General features: G+C 47.9%; 1 protein-coding gene across 1 annotated transcript in view; it reads right to left on the bottom strand.

Moving 5' to 3' along the window:
* LOC119446175 (voltage-gated potassium channel subunit beta-2-like) overlaps nucleotides 1-20798 on the bottom strand; it is a 57829-nt gene extending 37031 nt beyond the window's left edge. Inside the window, exon 1 of the mRNA XM_049664855.1 lies at nucleotides 20187-20798. The gene's annotated coding sequence lies outside the window, so the exon portion shown is untranslated. The remainder of the gene's footprint in view (nucleotides 1-20186) is intronic.
* Nucleotides 20799-21114: the final 316 nt, after the last annotated feature.

Genomic DNA, 21114 nt, shown 5'->3' on the forward strand with positions numbered 1-21114 from the left:
CGCAGAGTACAAAGAACAGAGTTTATGTTTTCCATGCGTAATGACAGTTCGTTAACGATAATGTTAACGTGCTTAGCACAGCGCAATACACACCCGCGAGAAATTATAGCCACAAACGCGCAGCTGGTTCGCGCGTATTGCACCTGGCGCCTGAAAATTAGGGCAATTAGGGTTCCTCTACATCAACCACGCCTGCTCTGTTCTTAGGAAGCGTTCCTGTTTTTTTTTTCGTCAGCCAGTGTGAAAAGGCTCACTTATAGCCTTCTCGCCATACTTTTGCCTTAATTGGAACTTTTATTTTATATGATTCACGTATAGCAAGCTATTTAGCAGCCAACCTTCTAATTTTAATCCAAGTGATAACAAAGCTTACTCGGTATTCAGTACACTCAAAAAAAGCAATAGACGCATTTCAACCTTGCACCAGGTACTGCGCCAAGCAATTCACTTCTCGATGCCACACCCCAAGCATGTACTCGCACATTATAGATGACCCCTGTAGCATCTCTATCTCTCCAGCACTCATTACCTATACCTTGCTGAACGAAATGCCTTCGATTACGTCTTCATATCTTGTACGTGCCCTATCGATTATAACCTCTTACTCGACGCACCCCTGAGGCAAGTCTTGATTACGCGGGCGATTTGTGCGACGTTTTCGATTCGCTCTCAACAGTGTCCTCGAAGTACCACTGCGCGCTTCGCTTTTCTCAGCATCGGTAAATAGGGTGCGAAGATGACCCGCCTCGGTTTCGTCGTGCCCCACCAAAGTCTGCCTCTTAGGTACAGGGGTGTCGTCATTGAGTTGCTGTTGACGCCTCGACATCAGCGCGCGAGTAGGGTGACGTCACATTTGCCGTCGACGTCAGCGTCACCGCAGGCGATCATCTCCGAGCGTAACGGACTTATCGAGTCACGGAAACGGCTACCCGATGAAGCAGTTCGGTGCACTAAAACACTCGTGCGATAAGGTTTGCCTGCACGTTAAAGGAACCTTTGTGGTTAAAGTTAGTCCGAAGCTCTGGGCCCTTTGGGTTCGGAAACCTTAACTTTAGCCATTCGTACGCGGCCGCAGCCAGGATTCTTACTGCAGCTTTTTATTTACGTATTTGTGCGCGTTTTGGTAATCAGAAGAATACGCCAGAACAAGTTTAATACAACAGAAGTTTTGATACGGCTCTTCACTGCACTTATTCAGCTCTTCCTTGCTGTTCTTGTAAGGTGCACGTGCCAATGCCGCGGAGCGAGTGCAGTTCGTGTTACCGATTTACGCCACGATTATCTCATGGACGTTGCCTAAGTGGCTCCGCTAATGAAACCCCTCGTTATGAAACCCGAAATCATTTGTTGATGCCCTTTGAGGAGAATACTTGACGACTTCTATTCTTTTCTATTCTCTTTAACAACCTTTCGTGGACAAACATCATTGAAAACTCTTTTGCGAAATGGTAATCGTGTGAAACTAACGCATCATCACCGCTCCGCCAACTAAACCCCTCGTTATGAAAGCTGAAACATTTGTTGTGCCCTTAGTTGCTTCAGAACATTTGATGAAGACCAGTGTTGACAAGCTTCATTCGCAAGCTTCGGGGGACAAACTTTGTTGACAACCCATTTGCGAGTTGTTAATCACGCTCAGCTAAAGCAATGAAACACTCGAGCTTCCATGTTGTTTGCGCGTTGCGTCCTTGTGGCTTTCAACTCTCCCTCTCAGGACATCATGACGGGGCGCTCAAACAAGCGATGAACTTCTTTTTTTTTTCCCGAAAATAAAACTCTTCCGAGATGCACGCCGGCAGCACGCTCACACACACTGCCGCGCTTACACAGCAACGCAGGAGCCAGAATGAGGGCCGGAACACGGTTTACCGGATGAAGCGGGGAGCAGAGGTTGTATAACTGCATCAGAAGACAAACAAGCGACCAGAGCCGTATAGAGAGCCACGAAGCGCAAAATGTGCTTCACCCGGAGTGTCAGAAATAAGACTGAAAGGGTCCCGATGCGAGCGTTGCCCAAGCTTTGCCTCCCGCTTCTTCTGTACGGTTGCCCCCAAGGAGCGCCCTGGGACGTCTTCATTTTCGGAGCCACCGGGTTTAGTAAGTCGTTCCGCGGCTGTGAGTTGCCCAATGACCGTTGGTAAGGGCGAACGCTAGAAAGAAAGTAAGAAAGAAAGAAAGAAAGAAAGAAAGAAGAAAGAAAGAAAGAAAGAAAGAAAGAAAGAAAGAAAGAAAGAAGGAAAGAAAGAAAGAAAAACAAGGTAGACAGCAAGAAAGGAAGGAAAAGAACGTAAGCAGGAAGGAAGAAAATAAAGAGGAACAAGATCTTTGTGTTTCAAGCCAATGTCAAGATTTCATTTCCTGATGTTTGTGAAGTGAAAACAATGGTTCCTCCCGTTCTGTTTAGACTGGTGGCATTATAGAGTACATTTTTCCTGGTTATCACCGAAGCCTACTGGGGTAAACTAATATCTCGGTTCCGCAACTGAGCGGGCGACACAAAATGTTGGTAAGATGTCAAAAAAAAAAAAAAAGTGAAGAGCAGAGCTAGTGAGCTGTTAGTCGTTACTGTATAGAATGTGTCTACTTCAGGCAAAGGATCCGCCTGAAAGCAGCCCAGGCTACTAAGAATTCTATATGCGTGTGCTTCAGAGAGAATCCCCGCGGGGAAAAAAAAAAAAGTGTCGTCCAGGTCCGAACCCAGCAGTCACCACCACTTTTCCTGAGAAGTATCTTTGCCAACTCGGCTAGAAAACCGAGAATAGCAGCTCTAGGTGGCCTTCATAAAACGCCACAAAATATGCGGCAATACTACATCATTCATGACGTCACAAGGACTTGAACGCTACCCGTGGTCTCGGCGCGAAATTGAAAAGAAAATTGGCAGTTTCGTACGAAAGGTGAAGCACTGACAGTGATAGCAAGGTTTATCTTTGCGATCGAACTCTTCGGACGGTGTTCTGGTGTTCCGAATATATGCGCGGGTGCTACTATACGCGGATTGGCCCGTAGTGACATCGCACAGGCGCCAATGCGGTGCCCGTAAAAATAGGCGCCAGTGAAACATCATCATTTTCAGATGAAAATGATCTTGGCTCTTGAACAGGGCTCTTCAGAGAGTGGCAATGATTGCTGTACAGCCTGTAAAGTATGGCTACCCAAGTGACGTAGCCTGCTCCACTACGCTAATTGTCATGTTTTACGTCTACACTTTGCCCGCGAGGGTCAACATTTACCGTACTTTGCTCCAATTTTATGTTTATTTGGGCGCAGTAGAAGTAGTGAAATATTCGAAAAGTGTTCGGAAAATATTCGCATTCATGAATAGCGCCTATTCGATTCGTTATTTGAAAGTTTCGGAAATTCGCACACCCCTACAGTGAACCGCCCCTATTGCAGCTCGCGTAGACACTAGCGCCAGAGTTCCCTCTCAGTAATTATTGTATGACACTCTATGGTGGTGAGGACCTATTTCCCATGAACCTTTCTTTTCTATTTTTATGACTGGGCTTCAAGGTTATCAGGTGACGCTCCCTGTTATTAACAGCGAAGCTGTTTAACCTGGGCGTTTGCCGTCAGTTGTACGCTGGAAAACCTCGCCGAGTGATGACGTCACCGCGAGTTGGCCATCAACGCCTCGCATAGCTGGTGCGAGGCGTTGCTAGGCGACGCACGTGACGTCATCGATCGCTCAGCGAAGTTACCGCCCTCTCCCAGGTTACCCTCGTCACAGCTCGAGGCACGGCCGACGTATCCGACGTTCGTTTGCGTGCCCCGGCTGCGTAAACGGAAACCATATCCCACGCAGAAGGGGGGGCGCAGAGCTGCACCCCTATTGGTTCTCGCTGTAGGCCACTTCCGCCAGCATGGCGGCGCCCAGCGCAACGTTGGCTTCCGAGACTTGAGGTTTGTTTACGCGACGCTGGCTTCCCGCCGCCGGCGTTGGAACGGAGAACACGCTGGGCTGGTGGACACTGGTCGCATCACCTGGCCATTTGTGGCATACGCGAGGAAGCCCCGTGAAGGAACTAAGGAAGTTGAAATGGTTCAAGAAACGCTGTGCAAAACGCTTCGCGAAGGGGTTGTGCCCGCGGGTCGTTGACGTCGCTACACGCCTCGCTGCCGAAAAGCCGCGTCGCTCAAGTTTTCAACGACGAAAGTAGGCACGCTCACAGGGAAAAAATATAACACGGCGAGATGAAGGTGCTCGTATGTTGAGGCGAGAACAATGACGCCGACACGGTAAGTTTTTTGTTTGTTGGTTGCAGTGAAAGTGCGACGATGCGAGCGTCCGCTCTTGCGCAAGCGGATACTGCTCTAGTTTGTGCCCCGGTGCCGCGGCTGAAGCCACGGTGCCGGGCTCCGATGCGAAACGGCGGTCGTTGGGGTGTTGCAGAGCGCAGCGCAGCAACACCCCAAATAAAGAAATACTACTCCAGTCAGGTAGACTGCTCCCTCCCTGATAGTGAGATTGTATTTGGATCATCAAAACAGTCATGCGTTTATTTAGGAATAGTGTAGATCCCTTAACAACAGCCACAGTTGTGCCTACAAGTCCACCAGGTGACAGCGGTCTGCCTTTTCCCGTCCTCCGGCGCACCCTTTCTCACACATTGTCCTCAATGAAGAGAGATCCAAAAGAATGAAATAAAAAAAGGGGCAGCGTAAACTCAAGTCTCGGAAGCTAACGTTGCGCTGGGCGCCGCCATGCTGGCGGAAGTGACCTGCGGCAAGAGCCAATAGGCGTGCAGCTCTGCGCCCCCCTTCTGCATGGGATATGTTTTCCGTATACGCGCCCCGGCTCTGCAGCCGGCGTCGAGATGCGACATGCTGCATTTCGCACCGGCCTCGTCACCCAGAATGGACCGCATCCGCGTCTCGTCGAGCAAGATGGGCTGGTGGATAGCCGTGATTATGGAAGGCGCGAAAACCGACCCCTCTATAGTCCAACGTGTGCGCCGCGCCGCCTAGACGCAGCATGTCGCATGCAGCATGTCGCATCTCGACGCCGGCTGCAGCCGGGCACGCCGACGAACGCCGGATAGGTCGGCCGCGCCTCGCGCCGGACGATAGAGTGCTGCGCTTTCGCTGGTGTGGCGTCCCCGTGCCGAGCGCGCTCGCGCGTCAACGCTACATCGGACTATAAAGTGGCATTTAGAAGACACGGGGTCGGCTAAGTTTGGCAAAGAACCAGCCAAGCCAAACCAAGTTAAGCACAGGAAAGCAAACTTAAAGCTAAGATCCAACCAAGACAAACCAAGTTAAGCAAAGGAAAGCAAAGTTAAGGCTAGGGAAGGGCCACCAGCTTCGCCGTTTGCCCAGTCTTCGCACCAGTTAGTGTGAAGCTGCCCCTAATTTTTTTCTTTTTGTTTCTCCATAAACAGTAGGGTCACTAATCGTTTATCTTGTCTTGGACATGTTCAATACGAGGCATCAAATGGCATCCTGTCCGCTAACGTTTACGTACCGTTCGCATTCCCGCATCTTCTAACTAAATATCTGCAAGCACGCACGCCGCAACGTCCCACAACATTATCGCGTATAAACGCGGCCGAGTGGTTGTCAGACTCGCAACAGAGCGCAACTCTTTGTTGGCGGCGCTGCAGCGTCGAGGTACCCCACATGCTAATGTATAGGCGACGTGTTTCCGCAAGGACACTGGGCATTCAGAATGGCGGGAGGTGTTCCGGCTCCTCCTGAAGCTCTTAAGGGTGTGAATTTAAATTCTGATTGGTAACGTGTAGCAGGGGACTCATTTCAGGGCACTGTGTCGTGGAGGCGGGGGGGGGGGGGGGGGGGGGGGCAGCGCGACATCTTGAGCTGAATGGCTCACAAGATGGCTCTCAAGGGCTTGTGTTCTGTTCGTGAATTGTTCGCCCGTCTCGCAATGTGCCTCCATCTGTCGCTACTTCTCAAGACATACCGAGGAGCTTATTAGCGAGCCACCTTGGTGCATAAAAGCTGATTTTCTAGGCAATTTAAGCACCATTCACCCACGCTGTGTACACGGTGTGGCTGAAGTGTACACCCTTCTGCCACTTTATCGGTGTCTATTACCTATACGAGTGCATCGTGTTTCTTTTGCAGAAGAATCGCCGGAGAAGAACGCAATTCGTTGCTTCCCATGACTCAATTTTCGATGTCTGAGCCATCATACATGCCGTCTTTACCACTGGTCGCGTCGCAATCGCAGTGACGTCACCGTCTTTGTCGTGCCGTCGTCGACTTCGTCGTTGTCATCAGGCCACGCATGCCGCTCGCTGTTTCTGGTGGATACGGTTTTGGGGCCGTTTCGCGTCCTGTTTTTTCCTCCGACGTCATTGAGCAAGAAGCCCCATACCAACGAGCGTGCACCAACAACCACATATACGCGTCAGAGAGAAAGAGAGAGAAATGAATAAATGAAAGGCAGGGAGGTTAATGAGGACTGAACCCGGTTGGCTACCCTGCACTGGCGGAAGGAAAAAGGGGAGAGAAAGATTAAGACAAGAAGAGAAAGTCCACTCTGGATATCGCCGACGTATGGTCACAGTTTTCTGCTCTACATCAGATATACGAGCCGGAATAACGAGGAACGTGTACCAGGCCGAGAAACCCCCGGCGTCATCCGTCGCCTCCTCCCTGACGTCCTTTGTTCTCTCCCCTGTGGAAGACGACCAACCGCAGATCGAAAATAAGACAGACCCGAACCAACAAACAAAAGAGAGGGTCGAGCGCGCGAGAGAGAGAGAGAGACTGGAAACAAAGGAGCTGTGCGACGGGTCGTGACGCAGTCGTTCGCTGGCAAACAGCGCGGTGGTGGTGGTTGTTACGGCGGCGGGTGTGGGGTGTCTCGTTTTATCCCACCTCTTGCGTCACGCGTCACCCGAAAGCAACCACCTCCGTCCCGGGGCCATGCAGTGGATTTTGTGTGTATATACTGGTGGGCCGGGCTCCACGGTTTCTCCTTTTGTCGCCGGCTCAAGACGAAGGAGTCCTTTGCTCGTTCTCGCGTCACCGTCACCCGGCGAAACACCTTCGGCCGTGCATATAGCGAGTGCCGCGCGGGAGGTGAGTTAGAGCGCGGCCGGTAGCAAAAAAATAGGGGAGGCCCGGAGAAAGCAAGAAAACAGAAAAGAGCGGGGCCGGCTTCGCATTAGACTCAGCCGGTCGCGCTACCTTGGCACCAAAATAAACGGCGCACATCGCCCGACGCTAAGCGAGCGTGCAACACTCCCTCCCCCCCCCTCCCCTCCCCACCTGCTCTTCTGCCTAGATTTTGGGGGCCACGGAAGTCTACGTAAGGGAAAGAAACAGGGAGAGCAAAGCTAAGGTTGGGGGGCCTGGGTGGGGAAGTGGGTGCGGGGTTACGCGCCTGGGCAAAGGCGCAAGAGGTTGCCCCGTCCTCGGTTGCGGCCGGGTATATATCTCCGCTTCACTCGGGCTGATTCACGCGTCCGCGTCATTCGCGTTGCCACCGCGGGCGCACCCCTGGCGCCGAATTCGCCGCGGTTGTGGCCGAGGGGTCCCGGACTTTTGACGCGACCGCTCGGCTTCTCTGATTTAGGCGGGAAAGAATGGCGGAGAAAGAGATGTAGTCATTTGATTAGATAAGGCTAACGCGAGGGAAAAAAATAAACGCTTTCTCGAGGCGCCGAAACTATATGGAGACATGGCGGGCGAGATGGAACAGAGAGGAATGATGAGGTAAAAGAGAGGGATAGAGAAGGAGGTTAGTCGGTGTAAAAACCGACTGGCTAGCGTGTGCTTGAGAAAGAGGTAAAAGGAATGACAATTGACAGAAAGAAAGGAGACATAAAGAAATAGATATATAAAAGGGGCGCACCCTGCAACGAACTATATGTAAGCTCAGGGTCGGTCACGCATTCTGTATGGGCCTCAAATAGCGGAGAAACGCGTCTAAAGCCGTCTGTGTTGAACTCGGCCTGCACCAGTGTCCGATAGGTTGCTCTCCTTCATCGAGGTACGATCGTCTAGTTTGCCAAGCGCCGTCGAGAGCGCTTTTCTCGTCACACAGAAATGAGGGCAGTCACATGTAAAGGAGATGGCTGACCATCTACTTGCAGACGCACTTGTCACATGCAGGCCTGTTGGCCATCCCAGTTTGGAATGAACAGGTATTCGTGAATGCCACGCCGAGCCACAGGTGGCTCTATAGCTAGTTGCAATGAGTGTCTGCGATACGTGGTTGTACATGAAACAAAACCGCGCGTGCGCGCGTGCGCGTTCGTGTGTGTGTGCGTGTGTGTGTTTGCGTTGTGTGCACGCGCGCGCGCGTTCTTAGAGCATCGCCTCACCTGTCACGCTCACAATGATTTATAGATCCCGTAAAGCCCGGTAAAGTGCGATATTTGACGTATCAGCATCCATAGGTATAGGGAGCTCGGCGTTCGAGTATAAATGATGCAGAGCCTTGGTGAAGAACGTTGTCATTTGGGTCTGCCATAAGATTTTCGGAAGAGGTTGGACGAATGTGTGTTGTCGTTTCGGAAGAAGCGCGAGAATATCTACCCCGTTTGTTCTCTGATCCACAACGTTACTCCTAAGATTTTTCGTTCCATCGCTCTTTGTGCGGTCCTTAACTTGTTCTCGAGCTTCTTTGTTAACCTCCAAGTTTCTGCCCCATATGTTAGCACCGGTAGAATGCAATGATTGTACACTTTTCTTTTCAACGACAGTGGTAAGCTCCCGCAATGCCTGCCGTATGCACTCCAACCCAAATTCTTCTGCTCAATCAGGGTCGCTAGATAAACATATTCCTTTACAGACTCTAGCTGACTGGCGATCCTATTCTTGTTCCCTTGCCAGGCTATTGAACATTATCTTTGTCTTCTGCATATTCATCTTCAACCCAATTCTTGCACTTTCTCGATGAAGGTCCTCAATCATTTGTTGTAATTCCTCTCCATTGTTGCTCAATAGGACAATGTCATCTGCAAACCGAAGGTTGCTGAGATATTCGCCGTCGATCCTCACTCCTAATCCTTCCCAGTCTAAGAGCTTGAATACTTCTTCTAAGCATGCAGTGAATAGCATTGGAGAGATTGTGTCTCCTTGCCTGACCCCTTTCGTGATAGGTATCTTTCTACTTTTCTTGTGGAGAACCAAGGTAGCTGTGGAATCCTTGTAGATATTTGATAAGATATTCACGTATGCCTCCTCTACTCCTTCATTACGCAATGCCTCTATGACTGCTGGTATCTCTACTGAATCGAATGCCTTTTCATAATCTATGAAAGCCATATAGAGAGGTTGATTGTACTCCGCAGATTTCTCGATTACCTGATTGATGGCATGGATATGGTCCATCGTAGAATATCCTTTCCTGAAGCCAGCCTGTTCTCTTGGTTGACTGAAGTCAAGTGTTGTCCTGATTCTATTGGAAATTATCTTGGTGAATATTTTATACAATACTGAAAGCAAGCTAATGGGTCTGTAATTCTTCAGTTCTTTAACGTCTCCCTTCTTATGGATAAGTATAATGTTGGCGTTCTTCCAGCTCTCTGGTACACTTGAAGTTGTGAGGCATTTCGTATAAAGGGCCGCAAGCTTTTCAAGCATGATATCTCCTCCATCTTTGATTAAATCTACTGTTATTCCATCTTCTCCAGGCGCTTTTCCCCTGGTCATGTCTTTCAAGGCCCTTCTAACTTCATCGCTAGTTATAGAAGGAGCTTCTGTATCCGGTTCATCACTATTTCGAATGAAAGTAGCTTGGCTGTTTTGGCTACTGTACAGGTCAGTATAGAATTCTTCTGCTGCTTTTACTATGTCATCGAAATTGCTGATGATATTACCATGCTTATCTTTCAGTGCATACATCTTGCCTTGTCCTATGCCTAGTTTTCTTCTTACTGATTTCATGCTGCGTCCATATTTTACGGCTTCCTCAATTTTTCCCACGTTATAATTTCGAATATCCCTTACTTTCTTCTTGTTGATCAGTTTTGACAGTTCAGCGAATTCTATCTGATCTCTTGAGTTGGACACTTTCATGTTTTGTCGTTTCTTTATTAGGTCCTTTGTTTCTTGGGAGAGCTTCCCTACAGGTTGCTTTGGTGCCTTACCTCCCACTTCAATTGCTGCTTCTGAGATCAGCCTAGTTACGGTTTCATTCATTAGCTCTATGTTATCTTCATCTTCCTGTTCTAAAGCTGCATATTTGTTGGCGAGCACCAGCCTGAATTGGTCTGCTTTCACCCTTACTGCATCTAGGTACGTTGGCCTGTTTCCTCTTGACTAATTTCACTCTTTCTCTCTTCAAATTGAGAGAAATCCTAGACCTCACTAACCTATGGTAACTGCACTTTACCTTACCTAACACTTCTACATTCTGCACTATGCTTGGATCGGCAGAGAGTATGAAATCTATTTCATTCCTTGTTTCTCCATTAGGGCTTTTCCAGGTCCACTTCCTGTTGGTGCGCTTCCTGAAGAATGTATTCATTATTCGGAGCCTATTCCTTTCCGCGAATTCCACCAACATCTCTCCTCTTGCATTCCTAGAATCGATGCCGTAGTTTCCGATTGCTTGCTCGCCAACCTGCTTTTTGCCCACTTTTGCATTGAAGTCGCCCATGACTACAGTATACTGAGTTTGGACCTTTCTCATTGCTAATTCCACATCTTCATAAAACTGTTCTATCTCTTCATCATCGTGACTGGAAGTTGGGGCGTAGGCTTGTACTACCTTCATTTTGTACCTCCTATTCAGCTTTATTATGACGACTGCTACCCTCTCACTAATGCTGTAAAATTCATCAATGTTGCCCGCTATGTTGTTATGGACTAGAAATCCTACCCCGGATTCTCTCTTATCTGGAAGACCTCTGTAGCAGAGGACGTGGCCGTTAGTCAGCACTGTGTAAGCTTCACCAGTTCTTCTAACCTCACTAAGGCCAATAATATCCCAGGCAATGCCTGATAATTCCTCAAATAGTCCTGCTAAGCTAGCCTCACTCGAGAGGGTGAGGCTAGCTGAGTAAATAGGTTACCTTTATTATTATTATTATTTTTTTTGCTCATGTAATCTCACGTGAGTCTTTTATATCATTTAACCACTACGCTACACCTTGTTGGAGCGATGCCGTTGTAGATGCCAAACGAGTGCACCGTTGAATAAAATACTCTAACATTTGTCGAAGCTTAAAGTGCAGTTTCAGATATAGCAGCCGACTGCTATATAGTATATAACGCTTCCAAAAAAAAGTCTGTTTGCAAAGGCGTTCCAACACATTTCCTTCTCCCGTGTTATTAGCCCCACTGTAACGAACTGGTATAACATACAACACTGACGTATCGACACGCGCTATTCTGCCACGCTTTCCGATCGCTAAGTCAATAGCGGCTTCCGACAACGTCCAAGCCCACAGTACGACCATCACGCGCTTTCGGGGCTTTCTATATAAGCGAGCCCGCGTGGTCCCTTAATAGCCATCCATTAGCCGCAAGTGTTGGTTCTGTGTACACACGACATTTCACATTCAAGTTCGTGCTTCTTCTCCCTCAATTTTTTTATGCCGTCGCACAAAGGACAGATATATATATATATATATATTTATAAAATGAAGGGGAACGCCGTTTCTCCTGGCAACCTTTATTCATTGCGCGGTCCACAGGGTCTACGTCTTTTGTGGCCCGGCGCGCCATTCTTTTATCCGCATGGCCAAGCCCTTTCACCTTTACATTTCGCTACGGTCCCAGCGTGAGCGCAATACGCGCGCTCTCGCTACGTTTATTATAAGCCTACATCAAATACCGCGCACTCAACGTTTCAGCTATATATGCGGTGTAATGAAAAAGAGACGGAGAAATGACACCAAGATTATAGCCTTCCTGTCGGTTCCTAAGCTTTTCTTCCTTTCACTTCGGCGACTTCTGGCCTCTGTATGGATGCGAATTTCCTGCAGCGAGAAACAGAGACGGACTGGGCTCATAATTTATGTAGTGCATTCATATTTCCGCTGCCGCTGCTCTGCGCGGCGTCGTTTCGCGGTCTCTATATGCCTGCGGTTCGGAGCGCATTGCGGCTGCTATCTCTAAGCTTCTCAACCACTATACGAGGGTGCGGCGGGCAAAAAATAAACAAAGCCGTGACAAAAGCGGTGCAGTCTCAATGCGTGGCAAGTGCGTGAGGCTTCTTTTTTTTCATTTATGTGTATTTTTGGCTTAGCACTTCGGGAGAAATATACGTATCCGCCTATTTACTTGTGGCACACAGACGCGCGTAGAGCTCGTTGAATATACGTGTTCTATACACATCAACTTTGCTATCGTGGAGATTATCTGTCTTGCGAAAGTTCTCGGAGCGGCACTAGGAGGGGCGTGCTGCGCCTGAACTTTGGTTGAAGATTTTCGCTGAGAACCACGAGGCTAATGACAAACTGCTTATTGGTAAACAAACAGGCAAAGTGGAGGCAAAAACAGCAAACGACTGCAAACGACTGTTGCGCCGGGGGGTACGCCCGGAAGCCGCTTCCATGGTGCTTTTGAGAGTGGGTCACGTGAGTTTACAACAGTTGAGGGACGCGGGCACACGCAACAAGTGAACAAAAAGACGACACGGACGAAACAAAGCAGGAAATAACAAGTTTTTGTTCAGACAAATCGGCGTTTTCTTCTGCGACAATGAACTGTCACTGTCATCTCATTGATACGTTAACTGCTGTATAATATAAGAAGAGGCAGATGTGTAAGACTAAATCGTTGTTGAGTATTTACAGTTACATCCCTGTCTCTCTAGCCTCGCTATCACAGCTGTCCAGAAGGCATTGTGGGGCGTCACCAAAGGAGCTCTCGTTGAAACGGTATATGAAATCCCTAATTATTTTGTTATGTCTCATGCGGAGTGTGACGGTGGCACCACCACATATTATGACGTCACGCTTTTTATCTACTCGATAACAATGACACGCGGGAGCGCGTATATGACCTTTGAGAAAACGACAAATCGTCTTTGACCTGGCAACACCTGACACGGCGCATGTGGTACTACGAATCACACGTCGTGGGCCCAGAAGAGAATCCTCGGCGTCTACAAGTTCAGTTTTCTGGTTACACATTCTTTAATTGCCGAGGAAACGTGATGAAGACAATCACTATGACGATAAGCACGACTATTATATCTGCAGCGGGCTCCAGAAAAATTACTGGAAGTATACTGTCTCCAAAGAACCTTGCCGATCACAAATACAGCCACCAGTAATGTCTGCCTTAATCAGCACACACTTCCTTATCTGTAGCACAGCAGCCACTCGTGTCGAGAGACATCGTGAACACTCTGAGGATCCAGGTGTGAAATTGTTCATTATCACGATATTAAATTGGCACACTGGTGTTCAGGTTTCTGAGAGAGCGTATTATATCCTCGTCCACTTTCTTTCTTCAAACTACGATTGTCCTTCATGTTGTTTTATCTAGTTCGCTTAGCGAAACGTGGCTCGGGGCTATGCACTATCATGCGTGTATCACTACTTGCAATGTACGAAACTTTCATTGACAGCTGTGACGAGACATTCGCGCACCTTCTCTGTGTTTCTCCGTGCTATATATAGTGCCAAAAGCAGAGTAATGATGGTCTCAATCTGGGCCAGTTTTTCTCAAGGAACTCCCCGGAGAAGGCAATATTTGCGCTGCTCAAGTTCCTGAGGTCTGCGGGCCTACACAGTAGACACCGAGAATCATGTATGCTCCCGCTGGATAGCTTACGTGGTTCACTTCTTCTTCACGTTCTTGTTCCTCAATGAAATGGCGCAACCCACTCTGGGCGATCGGCCATGAATTGGGCGGTGACAAAAAGTGAGGAAGGTAAGTTGAACTAGAGGAAAGTAAGTTGAAATGAAATAAGTATCTTGTAAATGGGACTTGACGTGTGTACTGTGGGAGATATGAATGATCCACTATCTAATTTCTCGGTGCTCTTCTCCTTTCCATGTGTTCGCTTCCCTCTGTGCACCCTAGTCAAGCAGAACTACCGTTGGTAAACTATTTTGTCTTTTTATACTTCCTCTATCAACCTCTTCAGTGACACAGCATTTCTGCTAGACTACTACTGCTTTTTTCGTTATCTAGTTGTAGTACCTGTGCGTTCTGGTACGTTTACTCTAGGAATAATGTCATTTAATGAACCACTCCCACGGTATATGCGGTGGCGTGGTCCTGAAAGTCATGCACAGTTCTCTATTTATTTTTTTATTTTATTGTTTTTTTGGGGGAGGGAGGGTAGGGGGGGGGGGGGGGCTACCGACGTTCACAGCGGAAATGTCGAGCAATCCCACTGACTGGCTTAAGCCAGTAATATACGGTACCCAAGTGTGCTGAAGTTACGCACTCATTGCTAAAGCGACGCAGGCTTGATGCGCTTGAAACTGGCAGTAAGTTCACGTTAACCAACGCTGGCGACTTCCGGAGGAGAATACACGTTTTTCCGACGCCCTGATGCCTTCAACTTTAGCGGCAGGTGCGCGACTCGCGAAAAAATAAAGAAAAAATTGAAAAAAAAAGAACAGCTTTTCGAAAAAGTGGGAACAGGGCCTGGAAGTCGTCATAAACCTTGGCTGCGGTCCACTGACGTCGCACGAGAACTGCGCGTGCCACGTAGGCGGCATAGGCCTCTAGCACGAGCGACGCCACGAGCGCACTCGCGCAAAACGAACATCGCTCGAAAAAGAACAAGCGAAGTGGATATAGGAACACGTGCCCTCAGTGGTTCCTTGTGCTCCCCGCGTCGTCTATACATATGCACCTCCTGATCCCAGCTCTACGGATTTGCGAGAGAAAATAGTTTACTCGCCACGAATCAACATCAACCTCGAGATGTTTTCTCCTCTTCCAATTTCCCTCCATGCCGTTCGTGTTGACGTCGGCACCAACTGCTTTAAAAGCGGCAGTATGCTTTTTCAAAGAAAGAGGACTCATTGAAAAACCATACAACGTGCGAACTGATGCGCTCATTTTTTTATCTTCTCTTGTTTCCTTATCTTTTCTGCCCTTACCCCATCCCCCTGTGCAGAGTAGCCAACCGGACACTTACCTGGTTAACATCTCTGCCTTCCACCTCTTATTTTCCCTCCTTGTTATGTCATAGCTTTGACATAACTTTGCTATGCCAAGATAATAGCTTTGACATAGCGGAAAACATGGTCTGTTAATCCAAAATCGTAGCTAAAGAACCAAATTTCTAAACAAAGAAAATCTGGAAGTGGAAAAAAAACTACACTAAAGCGTTTCACACTGGCTGGGAGAAGAACGTAATGTCAGTAATCCGCAAGAAAACAGAACACCAAACTAAGCACGAAAGATGTCATAAATGACCTGACGTTATGCCGTGTAGCAAACCAAGCGAAAAAAAAATGACATGTCAACATGCCAGCTACATTTATCCCAACACCCGTTCATTTAGGAAAACCAACCGTTATATTCCAAACCGAATATCATTCATTCATTCATTCATTCATTCATTCATTCAACCGTTCGTTCGCTTCCTTCACTTGCCAATCATGCTCAACGACTTCCCGCGCTAAAGGAAACGCGAGAATCGTTACTCACCACCACGCGTGTTCGGCATGAAGACGTGCGCAGCCGAGCGGGGACCGTCCAAGGAAAAAAGACAGAGAAACTCGGCTACGCTCTCCTATCAGCGGACTTCCCCTCTCTGCCAGTAACCGCTGCAGAAAAGCGGCGACCGGCCAGACCAGGCCGAGGTTCTGTGACGGCATCTTTCGCCGATCAATCGTCGCGACTGCGGAGCGCAACGCCGATATAACGACGGCTCGTTTTGCGCGGTGTTGTGTCTCGGTCCTGTTTGCCCGCTGCAAACACAAGCGATATCAAGGCTGGTACGTAAACACCTCCTCGGAAACACTTTTGTATTTTTTTTCTCCCCCGTATTGCGTCTCGCTCCGTGTTTACCGGAAGCAAATAACATACAAGCGGTACACAACCAACACCGCCGAGGCACTTTTCTCGCGAGAAATAGCAAGTGTGAAAATGAGAGGCGATGATGGTGAGGGGGGAGAGTGGGTAGAGGGCTCGGGCACTGGGCCAAGCGAAACAAGCCACTCCAGCGGGCGGGCGCCCGCGATGACGAGGATGCACGATGTGCGAAGTGAGCTAGAATCGCGTGTCGGACATCCCGTGTGAACGAGCGAAGACGCGGCGCGCCGAGCGTAAATCCTGTGCGGCGCGCGGCGTTGACCGCGGCTTCTGTCACTTTGTTCGAGGGAATGTCGCACGTACGCAGGCACGCACGCACAAGGAAAGAGGGAATAACGTATTTAAATGGTGGCTCTAGGCCTATTTGGAGGGAGGTGGGCAAGGGGAAGGAAGCGAAGTGCGGCCGACTATAGAAGTATAACGAAACAACATAATGAAAGTCGCGGCGAAAGCAGGAGTAAAGGCAAATTTTTAGCGCCCCTTGACAATCCTGGTGGATTATTTATATAGGAGAGTGAATCAAGAACAAAACGCAAAACAGTCCCGTTCATTAAAAGAAGCATGCCTCGTCGCTCTGTTGACTGTGGCACGCAGTTGTCTATACGAAAATCCGCTCGCGTGCAATCGCTGTTGCATCAGACAAACGGGAAGCTCTTATAAACGACCGCCTACGTGAGCCCATGCGGCGTTCCTTAACGATTCCCCGCGCAGTCATCTATCTATCTATCTATCTATCTATCTATCTATCTATCTATCTATCTATCTATCTATCTATCTATCTATCTATCTATCTATCTATCTATCTATCTATCTATCTATCTATCTATCTATCTATCTATCTATCTATCTATCTATCTATCTATCTATCTATCTATCTATCTATCTATCTATCTATCTATCTATCTATCTATCTATCTATCTATCTATCTATCGAACTTCCAAAACAACGGACAGCAACATAGATAACACAAGCTTCTATCTATCGAACTTCCAAAACAACGGACAGCAACATAGATAAACACAAGCGCTACTTTCAACAATGATTTATTAGAGGCCGGGCCACGGGGTTCACTACAGTTTACACTACACTACACTATACGGAGTTCACTACAGGGTCACGGGGTCACTACAGTTTACAGAAAAAAAATCTTTGTGCAAATGAAGTTTAATGAAGCGGCGAACACTTCTAGACCTTATCACACTACTTTATAATGCGATCCGGATCGCCGCATGTATTCAGTTTCTTAGGTCAAATTAAGGGCAGTAGGTTCGTAACGATGTGTCGTACATAACAGCGAGGGGGAATATTCGTTGATCTTTCCAATATAGTTCTCTTCATATTCCCGATGTTCTAATTGTGACAGACCCTTTACAACGAAGTGACCTGTATAACGAATGACTTCGGAGGCCCCAAGCACTTCGTTATAAAAGCGTTCGGCTGTAGTATGAGGCACCCACGCATGCATATCGGGTGGCGTAATTTAACAGTAAACGAGCTCAGAAGCGCTAAAATATCACCATCATCATCGCCAGCCTATATTTACGTCCACTGCAGGACGAAGGCCTCACCCTGCGATCTTCAATTACCCCTGTCTTGCGCTAGCTGATTTCAACTTGCGCCTGCAAATTTCCTAACTTCATCACCCCACCTAGTTTTCTGCCGTTCTCGACTGCGCTTCCCGTCTCTTGGTATCCATTCTATAACTCTAATGATCTACCGGTTATCCATCCTATGTATTACGTGGGCTGTCCAGCTCAATTTTTCCCCTCAATGTCAACTGCAGAATATCGGCTAACCTCATTTGCTCTCTAATCCACACCGCTCTCTTCCTGTCTCTTAACGTTAGGCCTAACATTTTTCGTTCCATCGCTCTTTGTGCGGTCCGTAACTTGTTCTCGATCTTCTTTGTTAACCTCCAAGTTTCTGCTCCATGTGTAAGCTCCCAGCCAAGATTTGGTAATGCCTGCCGTGTGTACTCCAAGCAAATTTTATTACTCTGTAAATATCTTTCTCATGGTCAGGGTCCCCTGTGAGTAATTGACCTAGATAAACGTACTCATTTACAGACTCTAGATGCTGACTGGTGATCCTGAATTCTTGTTCTCTTGTCAGGCTATTGAACTTTATCTTTGCCTTCTGCATATTAATCCTTCAACCCCACTCTTACACTTTCTCGGTTAGGGTCCTCAACCATTTCTTGTAATTCGTCCCCATTGTTGTTGAATAGGACAATGTCATCTGCAAATGAAGGTTGCTGAGATATTCGCCGTTGATTCTCCCTCCTAAGTCTTCCCAGTCTAAGAGCTTGAATACTTCTTCTAAGCATGCAGTGAATAGCATTGAAGAGATTGTGTCTCCTTGCCTGACCCCTTTCTTGATAGGTAACTTCCTATTTTTCTTGTGGAGAACCACTTGTGGAGAACCAAGGTAGCTGTAGAATCCTGGTAGATATTTGCCAAGATATTCACGTATTCCTCCTGTACTCCTTGGTTGCGCAATGCCTCTATGATTACAATATAGTGGTGGCATGGAGCAGAGGTAGAACACCCGGCTTCTAATCTGAAGGTGGTAAGTTGAAATCCTCCTCCAGTCCACTGCATTTTCAGGCATGAAGTGGCGCCTGACACCGTAAAAAATTTTTTTAAATACCACCGAGAGCTAGTGGGGCTATACTAGTCCAGGTGCAACCAAATTAGAAAGGCCCACTAAACTCCAACTTGAACGAAGTCACCCCCTCACCAGAATAGGAATTGGCCTGCCTGGTGCAGTATTCGGCCACTAGCTCCCTCATCAGGAGAAAAACCAGCAGTCATAGAGGCTAAAATATAGGCGCTACCAAAATAAAGGAAAGGCGTGATTATAACTGTATCTTGCATCATGTGTTTTCAATATATATATATATATATATATATATATATATATATATATATATATATGCATATTTTTTTCGTTGTACAGCTTGGCTAAAGTTAGCTGGGACACATGGCACATAGAAATGTGAACTGGAAACAATTGATCAGAATGCATTGTTACGCATAATTACGCGACAGTGCGATTGGTAATTGCTTTGCATGAAGTAGTCCAAAGTGCACGTTTGAAAGTCTTAATTAAGTCGCTCTTACAAACGCAGGTGAACCTGGATATGGAACAACGCATCGAAGCAGTTCGGGAATTGTTCGCATTTGAATTTGTAGTGGCAGTACTTGTTCCTTCCCCCGACTAAGTTTGGTGTCGCTTTCACATAGGATGGTTATAATGGCGCTACTATTTATTGTGAATGGTACAGGTACGATGCAGATTTTTTTATCAACACCCCCGCCGTTTCTTCAATACAGAGTGGTCTCTGTAAAATATTTTTAAACAAAGAAAGAAAATAACTAGGAAAAACTAGGAAAGAGAAGAACTCCACCTTATGTACCACGACGAAACTCAAACGAAATGATTAAGCGCCACACAAAACAAGAGTTGGTTCATTTTCGTCCTCCACATTGGTAGTGGTGCAAATCTTTGTTATGACAACCGTGACGTTTTTAATTTGGGGTTTAGATTTCATTGAAACAATTAAGACATTTCTATCAGTGAAACTGCAAGCCAGTGTAAATCACGGGGTGGAAATGTTGGACGCAACGCGTGGAGTGTTTTCGCTTTTTAAGTTTTTATTGTAAGTAAAGATGAACAAAAGATTTTCTTGCGACTTCAGAAGAAGCGCTGCGCCGTCGCGCTTAGCCCACACACAGCGTCATAAAACCCTTACGTCGTTAGTTAACTTTCTCTTCTGCGCTGTTTTTTACTCATTAAAACTTATTGTACAGTACGGCAAACACGCGAGCCAGACCCGGTAGCATTCAAGGGCAAAGGTCTGTGTTCGTAGCTTTTTCTACAGTGCTTATTTCGTAGCAGTGCGACCGCAAACTGGCGCAAGCTGCTGACGCTTTAACAACCTTCCATGTAATTGGACTTCAGCCATCTTACTCAGCAAACATTTATAGAATCGATCCATGAGCTGTAATACATAAACGTCAACAATGCATGACTTCCACTTTCTTCACAGACAACGAAAAGTACTTCCCCTTTTCCTGCCGTTTCTTTCTTGTCAAAACTAAAAACAACAAGCAGTAAACTTCATCGTCCTTCCGAATTGAACCTCGTTTCGACTACCGTCGCGACAACTGCAATTCCGGCTGCATCATGCGTGGAACGTGCTCTAAGACGGCGAGAAGCTGCGCAAACTGAACGTGGTAACTCTTACACTTACGTTCGACGAATCCGAGGAAAAGTTCTTCTCCCCGGGACTTTCACTGGGTCCACCGACGGCGCTCAAGTACCACTTCCGCCAACTTTTACGTCGTTTCTTTCTCTCTGTAGGCCTCGCAACTCCAAACTTCGCCGAGTAACAGCCTTGTTTATGACTCTATTCTGAGAGACCACTTCGGAGACAACGCCGAGGGCAATCGGAAAACGTTTTTTTCCAGAAAACGCTTTGACGATTCACAAAATTGGCACAACAATCGCTCCGATCGGCGCGCGCAGGCGTCGACCGTGAGCCTCACTTGCGGCGACAAAAAAAAGAAAAGACACTTTGCGCGTCACGCACCAAAGTCAGAACCATGCGCCTCCCGGGCCCTCCGGCTGGCCCACGCCGCGCAGCAGCAGACGACAACGAGCGCAGCGTCCGGAGCAGACGACGCGCCGGTGCCTGAACACCGTCTCGCGCTTTCTCGCTTTCCGTAACGCCGCCGCTGTATTCAACGCCGTACTCTCTCTCAAGCTCTTGTTCCCACACCCACCGCTACACTTTCTATTCGTCTGTCACCCTGCGCTGTCCTGCGCACGTAGTACTTGCTTCACCCCGCCGTTGCGCGAGTGTACTACGTCGGCTTCCCGCCCCCTTTCCCGAGTACCCCGGCCGACGACGATTCTCGCGATGTCTCGCGACCCGTGGCGAGAGAAAAGCGAGAGAGAAAAGAGAAAGAGATTGGTGAGAGAGAGGAGGTGGCGGTGGCCTTCGCTCCGGTTGGTTGCCGAGCCGCGAGAAAGAGCAAAAAATTTATATATATACGTGGCGCCCCGAGCGCGCGATCGCTGGGGGGCGCCATGTTTTTGTGTCCGAGTTTTATAAGAGGTAGCAGGGCTGGCGCGGTGTGCGTGGCGTAGGTACGTGTGTGATTGTGCGCGCGTGGCTC

This window comes from Dermacentor silvarum, chromosome 3 (genome assembly GCF_013339745.2).
Source record: "Dermacentor silvarum isolate Dsil-2018 chromosome 3, BIME_Dsil_1.4, whole genome shotgun sequence".
Lineage (NCBI taxonomy): Eukaryota > Metazoa > Arthropoda > Arachnida > Ixodida > Ixodidae > Dermacentor > Dermacentor silvarum.